The sequence below is a fragment of the Macaca nemestrina genome, chromosome 4 (assembly GCF_043159975.1).
Source record: "Macaca nemestrina isolate mMacNem1 chromosome 4, mMacNem.hap1, whole genome shotgun sequence".
NCBI classification, from domain to species: domain Eukaryota; kingdom Metazoa; phylum Chordata; class Mammalia; order Primates; family Cercopithecidae; genus Macaca; species Macaca nemestrina.
Window position 1 is genome coordinate 177,230,682 of NC_092128.1, and position 17,303 is coordinate 177,247,984.

General features: G+C 43.4%; 1 protein-coding gene across 2 annotated transcripts in view; it reads left to right on the forward strand.

Annotated features, from left to right (window-relative positions):
* The first annotated feature begins 7,402 nt into the window (after window positions 1-7,402).
* LOC105472685 (potassium voltage-gated channel subfamily E regulatory subunit 2) overlaps window positions 7,403-17,303 on the forward strand; it is a 187,910-nt gene continuing 178,009 nt past the window's right edge. For both annotated transcript variants that reach the window (XM_011726167.3, XM_071095659.1), the window contains exon 1: window positions 7,403-7,533. The gene's annotated coding sequence lies outside the window, so the exon portion shown is untranslated. The remainder of the gene's footprint in view (window positions 7,534-17,303) is intronic.

Below are 17,303 nucleotides of genomic sequence, written 5' to 3' on the forward strand. Positions count from 1 at the left end.
AAAACAATTTCAAAAACAATAGAGAAAAATAATGAGGAGTTCAATAAACCTCTGGTGAGACTGACAGAGGGAAAGAGAGAACACAACTTACTGATATCAGGAATGAAAAAAGGGTTATCACTACACACCCTACTCATAAATTTGACCATTTAGATAAAATGGATGAATTCTGCAAAAGACACAAATTACCAAAATTCACTCAAGATGACATGTAGATAACTTAAATAGCACTATTAGTATTTTAAAAATTGAGCTTGTATTTTAAAACCTTCTATAAAAGGATTCTTCAGGCCAAGATTCTAGCACACACCATATAGCATATGCTACCAAATATTTAAAAAAGAAATATGATAAGTTCTACCAAATATTTTCTAAAAATAAAATGAATTGTACATAATCTCTTCCAGAAAATAGAATAGGAGGGAACACTTTTTAACTCATTTTATAAGGCCAGCATTACCCTGGTACTGGAACCAGACAGATGGTACAAAAAGTACAAAACAATACCCCTCATGAACATATATGCAACAATTCTCAACAAAATATTAGCAAATATCCATTAATACATAAGTATACAAAGAGATAGTCAATAATATTGACTTTTAGGGAAATGCCAGCTAAAACCCTGATGAGATATAACCTATGGAATGAGACACACCTATTGAATGGCAAAAGTAAAAAATATTGACAATACTAAGTGCTCACAATAATGCAAAGCAATTGGATTTCTCATACACTGCCAATGGGAATGCAAGATTGTACAGCCACTCTAGGATTGTCCCGCTTCAGCCTTCTGAGTAGCTAGGACTACAGGTGGGCACCATACCACGCTTGGCTAATTTTTAGTATTTTTTGGAGAGACAGGATCCAGGTTGCCTGGGCTGGTCTTGAACTCCTGGCCTCAAGCTGTCCTCCTGCCTCAATCTTCCAAAGTGCTGGGATTACAGGTGTGAGCTATTGTGGCTGGCCCTACTTTGCAGTTTCTTATAAAGCTACACACAATTAACATATGACCCAGAAATCCCAAGTCAACTGAAAACTTGTATTCAAACAAATCCTATGCATGAATGTCTATAGCAGCTGTATTCATTATCACTAATAACAGAAAACAACCCAATGTCTTTCAGTGGGTCGATGGGTAAGTAACCTGTGGTACGTTTCTACAATGGAATACTACTCAATTTAGCAATAAAAAGGGATGAACTATTGACACACCTAACAACTTGGATGAATCTCAAAGGTATCATGCTGAGTAAAAGGAGCCAATCTCAAACATTGTACCTACTGAATGATACACTTTATATAAAATTCTCAAAAAGGTGAAACAAGTGACAGAGAAGAAATCAATGATTTCTAGCAGTGAGAGGTTAGTGAAGACAATGTTGTAATTTCTTCCCATCTAAATTCCTTAGACCTCTGTGTTCTAATTATGAACCACTGGGAGGGAGGGTCTATGTGCCCCAAGTAAAAAGCCTGCTCTATGCTATATGCTGTGTAGGAATTGTATCTTTTTTGTTCATTCTTCTATGCCTCATGCCTAGCGGAGTAAATTGGCATAGTGTGGGCACTCAGTTATCTGGCGAACAAAAAAATAAATGAATGAACAAACTATGAAATGATTTCAACATCCAAAAATGCATTGAGAGGCTCTAAAAACTTTAAGAAAAATGGGCACATTTTGTTTAACCTAACACGTGATCACTGTTGATAACTGTGGGCTGCACTCTCTCTAATGACTCTCCTAACTGTACGCTTCTGTTTGGGTTACTGACCAGGTTTTGTCTCGTGTGGTTCTACCTGCACCATTTCTGAGCATTTCTCCTGCTTCTGTCTTGTTGAAGCAACACAATTAGATACACAAATCCCTTCTCCAGAATTATGCAGCTACTATCATCAAAGATGGTAGATAACTGCCAATGAGGTACACATTGGAATTAGTGTTTGAGATTTATCATACACTAACATATGACAGGACTTGGTGGGCAGTGCTGAGATAATAATGAGGCCTTGCAAATGGCCATCATTCAGCATTGCAGGGAGTCCAGGGTGAGAGGCAGGACTAGGCTAGCTCAACAGAGTGCTTGGCATGAGGGGGCAACACGGGAAATGTATGGGGACTCGAAAATTATAGTTGGTATTAGAGCTAGAGGCCCTTTGTCTCATCCCTCACCAGGAGTAGGGGCCCATAGAAAACTCAGTCACCAGAAGGTTCTGGGAAAGTTGTAGAGACCGATTAAGTTGCTACGCTACTGACCCTGCCATGTGCCAGCAATCTCCTTGATGGTCTCTGGGCAGTCTGTTATATAGACCTGAATAAAAGATTGGGAAAACCTACAGTATCCTATTTCATCAAGTCCAGTCTACAATGCCTTGATGGTAAGACCAGCCATTATTTTATATACCAATAGGAGAGGAAAAACACTGCCAACACACTGTGACAGATGCCTTTAATGACAGTCCTGAATGACATATGAATCAATGGCATCAGATTCCTTTTAAATTAATCTTCATCTCTTCTAGAGATTTGGCAATGAAACAAATAACTCGGCAATAGAAAGTAACGCAGCATGTCCAACTGGTGGGTATCTTCCTTTGCGAGGTTTCTGGTGCCGTTGGTTGTTTCTTTGCAAGAAAATATGGACTCATGATCATTCCTTCTGTGATAAATGTCGTTCACTAATACCACCTTTGCATCCTACTGCTTGGTTTCTGTACCTTTCTGACTACAAAATAGCTTGTTATTTCAGTGCTGAATCATAGTGAAATTTCTTTGGGGAGATTCCTACACAGCAGTTAAACTCTGAGGTTAAACTAACAAATGCACAGATCTCAATCAAAGTGGTGACAATGTGAACAGCTACAGCTGGGTGGATGCACATGGCCAATGGTTTTTGAAAGATGCTACTGATTAAGATGCATCTGGATCTCAGCGATATTAGCCTGTGAAAAACTGTGCCTCTTAAAATCCATAGAATACAGTAATTCTGTCCAATTCAGTAATTTGGTAGGGAGAGTTCTGCACTTATGACATGTTTTTTGGACATCCTTTGTCTGCTGGGGAATGTTCTAGGGCTTCAGTGGGAAACAGGCTGACTCCCCTGCCCACATGGAGCTCACACTGAGTAAGGAGAACAGACAATAAAGGAATAAACAGGACAATGTTCATGTTATTTTAAGTGCAAGGAAGGAAATAAACAGGAGGCTGAGATGGAGCCTCACAGTGAGGCGGGTACAGGATGTACATGAGCATTTGTGATGAGCCTTCTGATTTCCAACTAAGTCAACACTTGGATGTTTGTCTCTAAGAGTCACTGGCAGCCTGTAGGGCGATCACCTGTCCCTAGGTTTGCCCAGGACTGGGGTTTCACGGGATATGAGCCTTGAAGTCCTATAATGGACAGACGGCAGCATACTAGTACAGTTCGTCCCCCTATGGGGATTCTAACTCAAGTTTCCTTGTAGTTTAATATTTTTATTACTATTTCCATGTCTAATGAAGTCTGATACTTAACCATCCACTGTGGCTTTTATTTTCTTTCGCTCTTATCTCTCTTATTTTCATAAAAAGAGATTAATTCAATAGTACAACTAAAGTCTTACAATTCTTAAATGCAGTTACTCAACACCACCAGTTAAATACCTACTTAAAGTCCTTCAGGGGCCTCAATTGATAGGTCAGGGTAGCTATCAGGGGTAAGAAGTGTCCATCGACAGCTAGAAGATCAGGTAGTGGCACAACCAAGCGTCCACCAAAGGTTCCAGCTGGGAGAAGATGGGTGTTTACTAAGCAGGGATGAGGGCAGGGCGAGCTGCTTTGTTTTTCTAATTTTATTTTATTTTGGATGAACAATTCCAACCAAAGGCTTTGAAGAAGAGCAATTTTCTTTGCCTTTGAAATGAGTTAAAGGCAAAAACAACTCTATCCTTTCATGTTAGGAATCATTTTGGTAAAATAGCGCGGCTTTCTGTTTTAACTAAATGACAAGCTGAACTCTGGATTGCAAATGCTTTCATGGCTATTAGAAGTCTAGTTTGTTTGTTTTTTCTCTTTAAAACAATGAAATACAAATTCTTGGCTTTCTCTTCAAGCAAGGAGCGGTGAGGGGAAGCCACTCTGGAGGCTGGATGCAGATGTGTCGTTGTCACTGACACTACAATGCTTCTTAGTTTTTGCAAAGTCCCAGTGAACTTCATGTTTGTTCCCTGCCTTTTTAGTCTCAAGGTTGATGTATAACGACTCCTGTGCCTAACGTAATATTCCAAAACTACCATGTCCTTTCCATTCTTTCCCCCTGACCCTGTTGTGTTTCATTTTCTTTTTCTTTTTTAAAAATTTAATTTAACTGAATTTTTAAGTTCAGGGATACATGTACAGGGCATGCAGATTCCTTACATAGGTAAACATGTGCCAATGGTGGTTTGTTGCATGTATCAACCCATCACCTAAGTATTAAGCCCCACATGCATTAGCTATTTATCCTAATGCTCTCCCTTCCCCAACCCTGCTGTGTTTCATTTTCCTCTCATATCTCATGACCACATAATTCCTTCTTCAATGACAAATTGTATTGAATGCAGTGGTGAGTCTTACAAGTGCTGTAATCTGAATGAAAAAATGAAGCTTTCCACTTGATCACTGTGGTATATTATTATTTTTAAAAAGATGGAAGTTGTCATATGACAATGGAGGCATTAATTCTCTAACGTATTCCAAAACTGTAGCTCATATTTGCCAAGAAAACAGAATGTGAATGTGAAGCTGTGTTTGTGCTTGAGGCAGGAGGAAGCAGAAGGAGACCAAAAAGTCGCCTTAATGTTAAGCAAAACTTTGAATCAGCATTTAAATTAGATATGCCTTAACGGCTGATGTTATTTAAAAGCTGAATAGCCAATGTCAAAAATAGATTTTCCTTTCTTTCCAAAGTGCAGATGGGGTCCAGAAAGGGGCTAAAATAACCACATGCCTTTCTTGGACTCCTGACTCTCACCCCCCAAAGGGTTTTCTTGTGTAGGAACCAACAATTCCTTGGATGGAAACACTGGATAGGCTAGTCATTATTTTGAGATTGAAGGGACTGCAGATTCTTGGCAGACCTCTGTTGTTTTTCTAGAGTTGTAGGCAAGTAGTTGGACAAAAAGCAAGAAGCTGATCCATGTTGTTGGCTTTGGATTCTTTGTGAACAAATGAGACAAGGTGAGTAGCTGCCCTGCTCAGCTCCCTCTTCGTTTCGGTGTCGGGGGAGGTGGGGGAAAGGTTCTGATGACTGCAATCCTGGTGTCAGATCTTGGTCTGTTGGAAAACAACGGGCTCGCCGGCCCCTGCAGGAAGACCTAGGCAATGTCTGCATGCTGCCAGTGCAGCCCATGGAGGGGTTAGAAATAGTAGGATTGCTTGTAGAGAGAGAATAATCACTCAATTGTCAGATTTTTTTTCACTTTTCATCCACACGCTGGGTGGCTTTGTAGCACAGTCGGAGATACTGTGTTGAGGAGCCTCTGCTCATGGCAATGTTTCCTCTGTTCACTTTCTGCTGCTTGTGCATTGGAAAATTCCATCATTTAACACTGGGATTATATGTCACCGTTGCTGAAATCATAGACAGAGTCCACTTAATTTGCTACGAGCATGAGAAATAGCCAGAGAATGGGAGAAGCATAGCATTCCCTTGTATAAAGAGAGGATTGAATAAGGTCAGTGAACCAAAGAGACAGCAGGTCACAAACCCTCAGAGGGTCATGAAAATCTTCCCGGGTTTCCTGTCTTTAGGAGCAAAACGGATGCCTGATTAAATTTTTTTAAAAAAGTATTGAAGATTAGCCATGATAGTTGTTTGAGCTGGGTGAGGTATTTGAGGGCTCATTATACTACTTTCTGTACTTTTGCACATTTTTGAAAATTTCAAATGATAAAACATTTTTTTACGAAATATTTAAATACCTCCCTGCTTCATCTCAGAATGATTCCAGAGCCCCTGAGTGCGTCCCATGTACGCATGCGCGGCAGTAGGGACTGCTCAACTGAGCATGCTCGTGATTTGGCCTCAGTCAATTTCACTGTGTGCTGAGCCCCCAAAGATGCTAACTCCTGTGCGGTTTCAAATGGTCTTTATTCTTAGCTATATGTTCTTTGGCCCATATCCTGAATGGTTCATTTGTTAAAGTCTAGAAGCATTAGCAACACAGATGTTGAAATTCATGTTAATAATTCAGTAAATTGCCTCATGATAATCTTCACTTTATCTGAAGATGGCCTTTGTCTCGTCGAAGTCTGCCCCTGGACCTCAGAAACCCAGTGTTACAGAAAAAAAAAAAAAAAAAGACAGGGACTGTTATGTCTAATTTTGGTTTTCATTTATAGAGAACAAATGGTTGTAAAGAAGTGATTACAAATAGCAGCTAGCTGATATTTTAAGCACAAAATATAAGAATTTCAGACATGAGGTCATGAAAGCAATTTTTGATGCCTCAATTCCTGGTTAATTTCAATTTTTATTTTAATCTGAGCACCCAACAACTGACACAAAATAACTCTTTTATTGACGTCCTCCTTGTGTCTGGTGGCCCAGAAATGGTTATCTTAAAATGTATTGTGTAGTCACTGTTTCCTGGATCTTGTGGACATAGAAATGGTAGAAGGTTCTAGAAATGAGGCATGTAGGTACATCGTAAGATTTATGGGTTTTAGCCACACACTCTTGAAACTTGATGTTAATCTCCACATTTGATTAAAAGTTTAAATATATTGATTAAAGATTATAGCTAACATGAAATTTATGTTGATGAAATAGAAAATATTTTGACTATCATTTTCTACTTTTGCATACACACTATACTGGACATCTGCTGTGTATATCTCTCACCTTCTGACCCATCTTCCACACCAGCCATTGCTGGGGCAGCCAGCTTAAAACAGGTATAACCAGCAGGTGCCTTGTTTCAGCTGCACTGTGTGTCCCCCTTTCTGCCCTGGGCCTCTCTGATACAGTATCCTGGTATTGAGGCTTGTGCAACCTGGAAGTATAAGGCAGTCAACACTCTATGAGGAAACTCTTGGCCAAAAGGGGATGGGAGTCTGTAAATCAGTGCTCCCTTTTTTCTTCCCCTAGGCTGCAAATTCAGAGAATCCTCCCAGATGAGATGGATCAGGTCACCACCTTCTTTCCCTTCTTCCCTGCTTCACACCCTCAGGCCCCGACTCCTGTCTGCTGAGATCACTCTCCAAACCAATCTTCCTTTACAAAGCCCTTGTTGCAGGCTGTGCCTTCTGAGGGGAACCCAGGCCAAGACACTAAAACGACACACCGACGTGAAGACACGAACACAAACTGCTAAGGGATTGGTTGGATTGCATATCTCTGTGAATGGGACTCAAGAGAAGTTTGGGAAATGCTGGACCAGATGACCCTTGCAATCATGGTGCACAGAATTAAAACCGTCAAGGTCCCCATCCATCTATGAAAAGAATCTGAGTCTTCCACGAAGAACAGTGGGAGAAGATGTCCAAGCCTTATTAAACTCGTGGAATGTCTTTGGGTATGTGTGACATCAACAAGAAGCAGCAAAGAAAACAAAATATTTTCACAAACATTCAGAAATCCCCAAATCTTGTGAGTTGTCTGTACCATTTGTAGGTTTAATGATAAAATGGCACATGATGTTGACCTATTCCAAGGCAATTGTTGATCTCAGCTAGGGTGTAATCTCTGCCTACAGATTAAGGCAGAGGAGACCAAGGAGGGCTGTTTACTCTGTCATGATCCGTCCCAGGGGAGGGTGGGTTTTGGACCAGCTAGGTTATGTGGCTGGCTGCTGAGGATTCTGAACATCTAGTTACCTCCCTGTACCTCTATTCCATATACCCTAGGCCTGGTTCTTCTCTGGATTGGGCCATCTTTTTCTGAAGGCAAATTTTCCACTAGGAGGAAGGTTAGAAATGCCAGTTCTTGGGTTGCACCCCAGATCTTTGGCAATCTGTTGTGACAGATCTTCCAGGCGACTCTGATGCTGGCTGAAGTTTGGGAACCATTGCCCTTGGCAATGTTCCTGCTCATCCTGGCTTGCAGGCTTTGGAGGCCTTCACCGTTGATTGATTTACACTCCTGTCCACAGAATGGGCTCAGGAAACAAAAGATTACTTAATTAGCTGGGAGGTGAGAGAAAAGGGGCTGGAACTGTGTAGGCAGCCACACAGCTTACAAATAGATTATGTTCTGGACTTTGGAAGTCAGCTGTTTGGAATAGAAGCTGTTTTCCTAGGAATGGTAGATAGCTTTTTATGCCAGCACATAAAGGCATATTTAATTCCGAACTTGGCTGAAATACTGCTGCGTCACAATGAAAATGAGCAGATCGCAGTGCTCCTGGAGTATTAGTACCTAATCAGAGCAGAACAGAACAATAAGTGAAACACGGAGATGGTGTTTTATGTATGCTGATATTGCTGGTCAAAGGAAAAGGTTGATTTGGAGATGGATTAAGAGGTAAATTGGGATATGTCAGGATTCATAAGGCGTTTCTGGCTTTTCTCTAGAATATGATGATACTCATTCATTTAGGCAGACTTTCCTTAACTGTCGTTCTGGACTGTTACCTTTCTTTATTCTGAAGGCAAATTTGCCACTAGGAGGGAGGTAAAGAATTCTGAGACCAATTGGCAAAGGTTGAAAAGGAGAACAGAAAGAGTAATGTAATTAGAGAGAATGAAGGTGTATTTATTAATTAATATGGGCATCAGTGGAGACAAAAGTAACATGAGTTGTGAGTAATAAGAGGTGGATGGGCATAGACCAAGGTTAGGATTCTCCTCTACTTGGCAAGACAGGAAAGAAAGCAGACCTATGGGGAGCACATGGGCTGGGAGCTGCTGTTCTGAAAAGCTTCCCTCCCACTGTATTTGCCTGCCCTTGTCCCTTACGCAGTTCCATTTCATGTCACCCGACTCCTTTCCTCTCCCTGGTTACTGATAGGGCACAAGAAGATGAGCTGAGCTGGACCAACTCCCTTTTTCTTCCTAGAGATTTGAACTGAGAAATAACCAGATACATTTCAGTCCGCGATGGGAGGAGGTTTGCGGCTGGCCATGAGTGCTTCCCACGTTCACAAATCACGCACTTCTAGTGAGCTTTCTTGTGATGGCGAAAATACTTTCTTTTGGGTTTCATGATGCATTTATTAACCATTCTATTTTTGTATCATACAAATGATCGGAGCTGACAGTTGAATGGCTGGGTTTGGAGAAGTGTGGTAGCCCTAATGGAATTAATTAATTGAATAATATTGCCTGACAAATGGCTCCATTATACCAAAGAGGGCTTGAGACTTAATTACTGATGTCATTTATCTCTCTATTTGCACCCCAACAATAAGTGACTCATTTCTCATTAATATTGGGTCATCTTCCAAAAGGAAGAAAAGAGGCCAAAATATCAGGCGGGTGGGTTGGGGGTGAAGCAGTATCTTTGTTCCCTATCTCATTATTTTGATAAATCATAACAGACTCTGTTAATTAGGTGGGCAGGCTTAACTGGCTGACTCCTGTCCAACAATTACCTCAGAAAGGAGCACCGCTGGGAACACATCCTTCCCTTGGGAGGACATGAAAGGAAGTCTCTAACAAAAAAGGGAATCGTTCCCTCGGCCATGCTGGGGGCATCACAGTTGTCAAGACACATTTCTAAGACACGCAAGGGCTGGAGCTGTCTCAGGGACATCGCCTGTGCATGATGGTGATGTCTGGGGATCTGATGCTGCCTTCCTAATCCAGGGTTGAGATAACGGTTCTCAGTGCCTTTGAGTCCCCCCTGGGAAATGAGAACCTAATTAAGCAGGGGAACAGGTGTAAAGAGAACTTGATTTGATCTGGCCACATTAATTGCTGAGATTGTGCTTGCATTTAGCTGGAAACAGTGAATTAACTACAGCCGGAATACAGCTAATCCCTTGGTTTCGCTGCGACTGTGTATAAAACACACTGGACCTGCTGGGGAACACAAACAAAGAGGGATTTGCAGTGAAGATAAAACCACATCCTAGCATGGGAAGGGCTGAGAAATGAATGTAGCCACAGAGGGTGGCCATGTGGCCCAGACTCGGCGGCCCGTTTTCCCTACAAAATTATCAGTAGCACTCTCTTTTATTCTCAAAAAATGTTCCAGTTTGGGCAATAAATTAAATGGTTACTTTATTTCAATGAGAATTTGAAGCTGGTTTAAAATTTTTTTTTCTTTACTGGAGGAGTGGTATTAAAGGTTGAGGAGTTACAGGTTGAATTTTGTCTCCCTCAACAAAGATGTTGGAAGTCCTGACCCCCAGTATCTGCAAATGGGACCTTATTTGGAAGTGGGGTCTTTGCAGATGATCCAGTTAAGATGAGGCCATTAGGGTGAGCCCTAATCCGGGATGACTGGTGGCTTTTAAAATGGGGGGATTTTTGGACACAGTCTCAGGGAGGGCACGATATGAAGGTGGAAGGCAGAGTCTGGGGCAATGTTTGTATAAGCCAAGGAACCTGAGGATTGCCAGCGACCCCCAGAAGTTAACGGAGGGGCCTGGAACAGATTCTCTCCCAGAGCCCTCAGAACAAACCCTGCCAACACCTTAATCTCATACTTCTGGCCTCCAGAACTGTTCAGCAATAAACATCTGTTGTTTAAGCCACCCTGCCTTTGGCACTTTGTCACAGCGGCCCTAGCAAACTAACTCACGTGAGCACTAGTCTCGAAGCGTCTGATGAGACTCTAATGACTCAAGGTTTGTACAGTTCACAGAACTGAGCCGTCTTGATGGCGAAGGCTGGTTGCAGGGTTAGGGAGCAAAGCCGGTTAGAGGACCAGTACCAATTTCCCACCTCCTCGGTGCCAAGCTCTGAGAAGAGGGTGACAGAGATGGCCCTGGTTCCTGGGCTCAAGGGGCCAGCAGTCCGGTGGGCAGGCAGCCTGTGCAGGTGACCTTGTACTTCATTAGCTAAACGTGAATATGTATCTATGTACACATACCTGGAAGGGAGGGAAGCTCAATATGGGTGGAGGGCAGGCATCCCAAGCCAGGCTAAAAAGAAGCAGCCTTCCTAGGATGGGACATCTCAGCTGAGACCTGAAAAGAAAGGGCTACCTAAATTTTGTTTTCTTAGTTTTGAGACAGGATCTCATTCTGTTGCCCAGAGGCTGGAGTGCAATGATGCAGTCATGACTCACTGTAACCTTGACCTTCATAGGCTCAAGTGGTTCTCCTATCTCAGCCTCCCAGGTAGCTGGAACCACAGGCACACACCACTGTGCCTGGCTAATTTTTGTATTTTTTGTAGAGACAGGGTTTCATCATGTTGCCCAGGCTGGTCTCAAACTCCTGGGCTCAAGGGATCCACCCACCTCAGCCTCCCAAAAGTGCTGGGAGTATAGGTGCAAGGCACAACGCTGGGCTGCTACCTGGATTTTAAAAGGGCAGGAGAAATGGAGAACAAATGTGAAGGTTTGAGGACCAGGGGAGCAGGAGCTTGAAAAGTCCAACCTAGGAGCAGAGAGTGACTGGGGGAGGTTGTTTTCCAATTCGTTTTCTCAGCCTTCAGTGCTCGTTTATTGAGTGTGTAGAGCACACTGCCATGCACCAGGACAAAGCCACCGCTTCTGTCGGGAGAACTCACTCATGGCAGGAGAGGAGGCCGCTTGAAGTGAATGGAAAAGCTTTAAATGGGAGAGGGATGGGAGGAATGGAAACAGTTCACTCCTGGGTCAGAAGACAGGGGCTCTTTGGTCCCTGACCTCTCTGGCCAATTGTTTGCATGTGGCTGGGCTTGGGGAGGTCACAGGTCACATCCAAAAGTGCTAAATTATTTCTAAGTGTATAATTAGATTATCTGTCCCTGAAGCAGAATTTTGATCGCAGCTTGTCAGAGTTTCATTCGCAGATACGGCTGGTCATTTTAGAACATTCTAGAGAACACTTTTGTCATGGCTCCTTCCTCTTGAGGTTCTGAGCTCCATATCCTTGCACCTCAGACCCCACATCCAGGACCTACCATCTTGAATTTAGGTTTTTGCCCCTTGGCCCAGAGTCTAAGGAAATTATGAGATCCATAGACCCAATCCATACAGTGCTTTTGCTTTTGAATGCCAGCCTTGGCATTTCTTAGGTGCTATTTTCAAGGCAGATTTCTAGGTTGGATGTTAAAGTCATCGTTTCTCTTCTCTAGTTGACTTCAATGACCTGTCACCGGTGGGCCTGGGACAAAAAGTTTTGGCAAGGCAAAACTGGGGTCTGATTTTGTAGGAATGGCGTGGATTATGTAAGTGTACAGGTCTGCATTTCAAAATGAAAAATAACAATAATAATTAGGGTTTCTCTGGGCTCCTCGTGTCCAAACCACTCTTGCAAAACCACCTTTGGATGAGCCTGAAGTGTCAGCAAATCAGAAACATGTGGATTTAATTTCCTTTGAAATACACCAGGGGGAGAGGGAGCTGTGGGACTTGGCAGCCTGCTTCTTCGGGTTTGCCAAACCCCAAATATCTCACACTCTGTGAGAGCTATACACTGGCCCCCAGCAGTCTCGTCTGGCCAGCCCAGCCTCTGTTTCTTGCTGTACCATCTAGGTCTCCTCTAGCCACGATTCCCTTCTCTGGGTGCAGTTCAGCTGCCAGAGGGATGCTCACACCGCCCACGTGCTGCAGCAGGACTTTGGAAGGGGAACCAGCACTGTAATGAAGTGTTGCTTGGCTCAAGTCTTGTCTGGACCCACAAGCCATTTTTCAACCATTGGTGTGCCTTTAAAACCTAAACCAACTGTGAGAGTGGTTTTCTACTTTGATTCTAGATGGGAAAATAGTTTTTCCTTTTTTGGTGGATGACAGTGTCAGGTCCCAAATGGACTCGGTTTCACTCCCCTCTAGCACGCATGCATATAATGTGAAACATGCCCACATTCTGCAAGGGCCACAGCCACCCCACCATTAGGTTCCAAGGCAAATATGCATCCACGGGCCCCCGGGAAAGTAAAGAAGGAGTTTCACGTTGAGGAGCTGAGCCACACAGTCTAGCAGTTCTGACATCTCTCCAAGGTCCACAGATCCTGGTCTACTAACTTAAGAGTAGGTTGTATAAATAAGGTCTACATCACTTGCTGGTTCATTATTTTTCTTTGTTGATAGTAATGCCTCCTTTTTTCTTCCTGTATATTTTCTGTGTCTGACAGCCCCTTTTGTCTAAAATAATGATGTAAATAAAGGGCAAATGGAACCATTGAAAAGTACTTTCTGCATCCAAAACAGCCAACGCTTTGATACCTGCTATGTGTCAGACACTGATTCTTCTGTCATCCTTATTCTACTGATGAGGCAACTGAGGCAGCTTCAGAAAGTTCGAGTAACCTGCAGATCACACAACTAGGAAGTAAGAGAACTGGAACTTGACCTTGGGCTGTTGACCTCCAGAAATGGTGTTTTTTCCAGTACTCAGTGCTGCCTCTGAGTCCATTGTGATGATTTGATTTTATGTGTCAACTTGACTGGGCCCAGGGGTACCCAGATATTTGGTCAAACATTATTCTGCGTGTTTTTGTGAGGGTGTTTTGGTTGAGATTAACATTTAAATTAGTACACTGAGTAAAGCAGATGGCCCTCCCTGATGTGGCCAGGCCTCATCCAATCCATTGAAAGCCTGAATGGAACAAAAAGGCCAACCCTCCCTCAGTAGGAGGAAATTTCATCTGCTTGACTGCATTCAAACTAGGACATCAACTTTTTCCTGCCTTTGGACTTGAATACAAACATCAGCTCTTCCTATGTTTTCAACCTGCCAGGCTTCAGATTGAAGTTTATAACATCAGCTCTCATGGTTCTCAGGCCTTTGGACCCAGACTGGAAGTGCACCATCGGTTCTCTTGGCTTTCGCTTACTGACTCACCCTGTAGATTTGGGGACTTAGCAGCCTCTGTAATTCCGTGAGCCAATTCCTTCTAATAGATCTCTCTATACGCATCCTGTCTCATTGGAAGAACCCTGATATGGTTAGGCTTTGTGTCCTCATTCGAATCTCATCTTGAATTGTAAATCCCATAATCCTCATAATCCCCTTGTGTCGGGGAGGGACCAGGTGGAGGTAATTGCATCATGGGAGCAGTTTCCACTGTGCTCTTCTCATGAGAGTGAGTGAGTTCTCACGAGATCTGATGGTTTTATAAGGGGCTCTTCCCGCTTTGCTCTGCACTTCTCCTTCCTGCTGCCTTGTGGCCTTGTGAAGAAGGTGCCTTGCTTCTCCTTCGCCTTCCTCTATGATTGTAAGTTTCCTGAGGCCTCCCCAGCCATGCAGAACTGTGAGTCAATTAAACCTCTGTCCTTTATAAATTACCCAGTCTCAGGTGGTTCTTTATAGCAGTGTGAGATTGGACTAATACAAACCCTAATACATCCATTTCTTTTATGATCTACCAGGCAATCCTGTGAAGTAGATGGGTCAGGTAATATCATTGCTATTTGACAGATGAGGGAGAACAAGACCAGAGAATGAACACGCATGTGTGTACATGCACACATAGCCACACATATGCTCGTGCATGCGCGCGCACACACACACACACACACACACACATACAGACCACACACTTCAGGACGAAGGTCAGAATCCAGGTCTAATCATTTCTTAGTATGTGCTTCTTCCCCAGGATGTCCACAGAGCAGCCAGCCATGGAGGGCAGTGCTAGCTTACTTTTAAAGTGTCCTTAATGTCCAAGATCATGATAGCAAGTCCCCCTTCATGCAGAAAAATCTGCCTCTGAGTATCTGGGTGTGCAGAGGAGCTACTACTGTTATTCTGTTCTTCAAATTCCATACTGTAAGTTCCAACTACAGAAAATATTGTAGCAAAGTGCTAAGAAACCTCACATGTTCCCACCTGGAGACAGCGAACCCAGAGAATGGATCCTCAAGGGCAAAATTATCCTCCAAACAATTGCATGCTGAGTGGGACAAGGATATGTGGCCAGTAGAATGTCTGTATAAGAGAAGGCAGAAATTTCATTATCTTTGTTGGCTGGTGTCAAATCTAAGGCCATGCAATGTGTTAAGACTGGTGCCACTTATCCTAGGTGATTACTCAGTCTGTTTACTTGCAAGGCTTTCTGTTTTGCGAAGCCACCCCCGCTTCGGGGTTCAGAAGAAATGCAATGTTCTCCCCCACCTGCTCTGGTCTTCACAATATCCACTCTGGCAGGCCAGGGCCATAGTCGAGCTGTTAAATATTGAAGATGTGTCGTCCTGATTGTATTCAAATAGTATTTCATTGAAAGTGAGTGGAAGATGGAAGAAGCAATGTTTATACATCTTCAACTGCTCTTATCAAGCAGACAGAAGTTCAGACAGAGGTGGCTGTGACCTTCTACTGCTGTTTATAAGCAGCAGGGAAGTATGCTTTGGGTTTTGGCAGCCACAAGATCCCTGCATAATCCAACAGTCTTCCCCCATGCTTCCACCTCCCACCTCAATCATTTTTGTGTTGAAATGTCTGCAGAAAATGGATGTGGAATGGCATGCTTGTCTAGGGTAAGTTTTTCACTCGAGGCACAAAACCCCTGTCATACACCTACCTCTGGTTGTACAGGAGCCCATAAACTGGTGCCAGAAGAGGAAAGGCTGAGCTGATACTGCAAAGATGTGGCAGCAGATGGGAACTTGTGCCTGCAAGCGGGAGCCTTGGTTTTAATGAATGAAATCTAGCAAGTTCCCATCTGGAGATTGTGAATCCAGGAAGAGGATCTTGGATTGGACAAGTGGATGGGATTCAGTTTGGCCAAAGGGCCAGAAAAAACTCTCATTCTTTAAATGAAAACCTTCTTGTCTCTTCCAACCTCCTAGTCTTAGGACAATATCATTTTTAAAAGGTCTAGTTTTGTGGCTTCACACTATGAACTAGTTGCTGTGAGTCCCAAAGAAGAAAAGAGCATTTTTTTTTTTCATTTAAAAAGTGAGCTTCAAACTCAATAGTTGTGCCTGAAGCCAGAAGCTTCCACCGGCATCTCTCTAACCAGCATCTTTCTAATGGGATAATGGGTAGTTTTTGTACTTTGAAAAGCACTGCTTTTTATCTCTGCCGGTTGAGTAAGCTTTTGCAAGCAGGGTTGAACAAGAAACACCATTTCAGATGGCAATGGTTTTATTTACATTATACCCACATAGGAACCTGTTTTCATAGAGGGGCTCAAACGTGCTGGACAATGGACTCTGAATTGAAGAGTGTGGAGATCATTGAAACATTTGCTCTGGGGGAAGAAATCAAGCAAAGAGACCTATTCATTCACATTGACCTTGGAGATCGATATCAAGTAATGGGGCAATTCAGGGCTAATTATTTCCCATGGGGCAAGCAGGGCTCCCGTGGGGTGTTCTGTGGCTATGGGTCTCTCCATTGCAGTCTCAGGACCAGGAGTGTCAGATGCCATTCCCCAGTGGGCTGGTGCCTTTGATGGGTGCTGACTGCCTGGTCACATTCCATTCCATGAGTTGTCCTCAGCAGGCAACCAGCCCCGGTGTCATTGGCCATGCCACAGAATAACATAGACCTGACTGTTTAAAACGGGTGGCTTTCTACTTGGGTCCCCTCTGGGATATTCTCAGCGTGCAAAAGGGGTTTGTTTGCACATTCAGTATACTTAGGCAGGCTTTAGAAATATTGACTTAAGTGGAAATTGCTTCCAAAAATACAGATACTGGCTGGGCATGGTGGCTTATGCCTGTAATCCCAGCACTTTGGAAGGCCGAGGTGGGAGGATCACCTGAGGTCAGGAGTTCGAGACCAGCCTGGCCAACATGGTGAAACCCTGTCTCCACAAAAACACCAAAATTAGCCAGGCATGATGGCAGGTGCCTGTAATCCCAGCTACTCAGGAGGCTGAGGTGGGAGAATTGCTTGAACCCAGGAGGTGGAGGTTGCAGTGAGCCAAGATTGTGCCATTGCACTCCAGCCTGGGCGACAGAGTGAGAGTTAGTCTCAAAAAAATAAAATAAAATACAGATACCTCACTCCACCATCAGATCAAAGAAGCAGAGTCACCTGGGGATGTGACCTGGGCATTGGCACTTAAAAAATCTTCCCAGGTAGGTGCAGCTGGATTGAAAACGACTGAACTCAGGGAATGAAAGCTATTTCTTAGCTATGTTTGCAGGGATTTCTTGGTCTCTGTCTCTCACTGTGGGTGGTGATGTGACATTTGTAGGTGTGGACAAAAGGCCACAGGAGAGTGTTCATGCCCCTGGGAGGGGTTTCGTGGTTGGTGGCCCTGTTGTTAGGGAAACGGGCAGTGCAGGGGCTAAGCCCAC